This window comes from Zalophus californianus, chromosome 8 (assembly GCF_009762305.2).
Source record: "Zalophus californianus isolate mZalCal1 chromosome 8, mZalCal1.pri.v2, whole genome shotgun sequence".
Taxonomy (NCBI): Eukaryota; Metazoa; Chordata; class Mammalia; order Carnivora; family Otariidae; genus Zalophus; species Zalophus californianus.
In genome coordinates, this window is record NC_045602.1 from 54321830 (window position 1) to 54324593 (window position 2764).

Below are 2764 nucleotides of genomic sequence, written 5' to 3' on the forward strand. Positions count from 1 at the left end.
GGTCCCTTTCACAATTTCCCATCTGCCGGCGATCGCATGATCACATCCTCTTCCCCTCACTGGGGTGGAAGACGAGAATGAGGAACTGCAGAGAGAAACAACCCATTCTTTGCTAACATGGGAGACTTATTAAGAGGGCAGTTGGGTTGAATACTTACCCCCGGTAAATTTTTATTACCATAAACAAAAACATTCTCCTAAGGAGGGGGCAGGGGAGAGAAATACCGTGAAAGGAAGAAGAAAATGAGCAAGAAAACCTCATTTTGTTTAGTTCTTACAGGAAACCCATGGGGAAATGATATTATTGTCTTTTTCTTAGCTATAAGGAAACTCAGGCTCAGAGAAGAAAGCAGTTACCTCAAGGTCACACAGCAGGTCAAAAGGTGGATCCAGAACAGTAGGGAGGGACCTCACCGGGTCTGCTGCCTCACATCTGGCCTGAGACCTGGGTGTCACACAGAATGAGAGCCCACAGTAGACATATAAAAGGAAGTCCATAAGCAACTATGTTTGAGAAATTCTCCATAATAGTCCCAGCCTTGTGACTTCCCTTCAGATGAACAAATTAAAGACCCTCCCGAAGTACTAGAGCAAAGAATCCTCCTGGAATGGTGTTCAATCTTCTGTTTCCCAAACCTACTTGGCTACAGAATTCCTTTCTCAACAATGTCTATTACCACTCGTGTTATAGGTTGAATTGTGTTCCCCCCAAAAGAAGTCCTAATACCCAGTACCTTAGAATGTGACCTTATTTGTAAATAGATGTAATTAGTTAAGATGAAGTAATACTGGAGTAGATGGACCCTTGATCCAATATGACTAGTACTCTTATAAGAAGAGGGAAGACAGCCATGTGACAGCAGAGGCAGAGATTGGAGCGACGGGTCTATAATCCAGGGAATGCCAAAGATTGCTGGCAAACACGAGAAGCCGGAAGAGGCAAGCGAGGATTCTCCCCTTAGAGTGGTCACAGAGAGCATGGTCCTACCAACACCTTGATTTCAGACTTCTACTCTTCAGAACTGTGAGACAATAAGTTTCTTTTGTTTTAAGCCCCATTTGTGGTACTTTGTTAGAGCAGCCCCAGGAAATTAATACATTTCTCAAAAACTGGTATTCTATAGAAGAAACATTGAGAATGTTAATTTGACCATGTGAAAATGGGCAGGTTATTCAATCACTCTATGCCTCAGTTTTCTCATCTGCAAAATGGGGATAGTAACATCTATTCAACTGAGTCATTCTGAAGATTAAATAAGATAATATGTGTAAGTGTTTTTAAAAGTGTCTGGAACAAAGAAAGTGTTCGAAAATGTCATGTTCCCCATTTTCGGGGAGTATCCATTACCTTAGGGATGATCTTTTTCAATGATAAGCTTAGCAGAGGTTACAGAAGTCATCACAGGACTAGATTCTTTGACTAGCTCCCTTTCTTCATTCCACTGGTCACCATTCTTTGGCTGCAGTCTACGGAAACCAACTCTAGCTAATTTACTGGAAGGATATGGGGTGGCTCACAGACTTGAAGAAAAAATGAAAACTAGGTCTTTGGAAAAACAGAAACCAGGACAACTGTGGGGTTCCAGGAAACGAGAACTAATGGATGGTCTCTTTGAGACACCAAGCTAAAAAATCCCAGTGGATTTCAGGCTTGTACAAGTTCCCAGGGACAGAGGCTTTGATTGGCCTCCCTTGGCTGAGTGCTTACCTCTCCTGAAGGGGGAGCCCGCGAACTGACGGCCCATCGGGACAGCGCCCAATGTGCGGGGCCTCATCCCCCAAAGGAAAATCGAGGCGCTAGTCACAGTAGAAGTGTGAAAGGTCCCTAGGCAGGCAATACCAACTGATGTCCACAGAAGGCATCTGAGGAAGCAGGAAAGTCGGAGCGGGAGGAAGATCTGCTCTTGGGGTTTTCTAAGAGCCTCCTGATTCACTCTCCGCTACCCCTCTGTTTCTCACTTTTCGCTAATGCAGATTACGGAGAATTATAGATGGCCCGCCATCACTTTGTCATTGCACCAAAATTATTCAAAACCTGGGGGGAGTAGGAGTGGAAGAATCCACATTTGATGGCACTTGGGCGAAACAGAAACAATAAAGGGATGATTTGCCATGTCTGCATTTAAACAAGTATTTTTGCTATGGTGTGTTTGTATAGGCAATGGAAATAGTTCTTGCATTTACCCAGTCTGATTTCGTGACTAAATTGATCTTCTTTTGTTTAATTCATCAAGGGACTTCTAATTTATAACGTTTTCTCTTTTTGTCCTAATATGACGAAGAACCCTTACACAGGAAATATATTATTTGGATGCCCACAGAGTAAAAGCGCCCTCTGCATTCTGAATAATTCATTTCAAGAAATATGTGTTTAGTGGTTACCATGTGCTGGACTAGGTAAAAATGTCTTGCCACCAAGAGCGCCCCAAATTTGTTGATCAGCTGAATGGACCACGGATGGATTGGATGCCGCCTCTCCTGCTTCTCCTCCTGCCACAGGTCATCATGCCTGGTTAGCAACACCTAGTGGTCAGTGTAGGAACTGCCTGAATCAATGACGTTTTATTTAAGACTTCCTTCACTTACTAGTTTGAGCAAATGCTCTTCAGCTCTTGCAGGTCCTATTCCCAGATCAAAAAATTACAATCTCCTCCAAAATCTTTTTCATGTACATGTGTCTAGGCTTACTTTTTTAAACCTCTTTCTGTCCTCCTTTTAATTCTCACATGTGACTAACACCTTGGAAACATTCTTATAGGACATT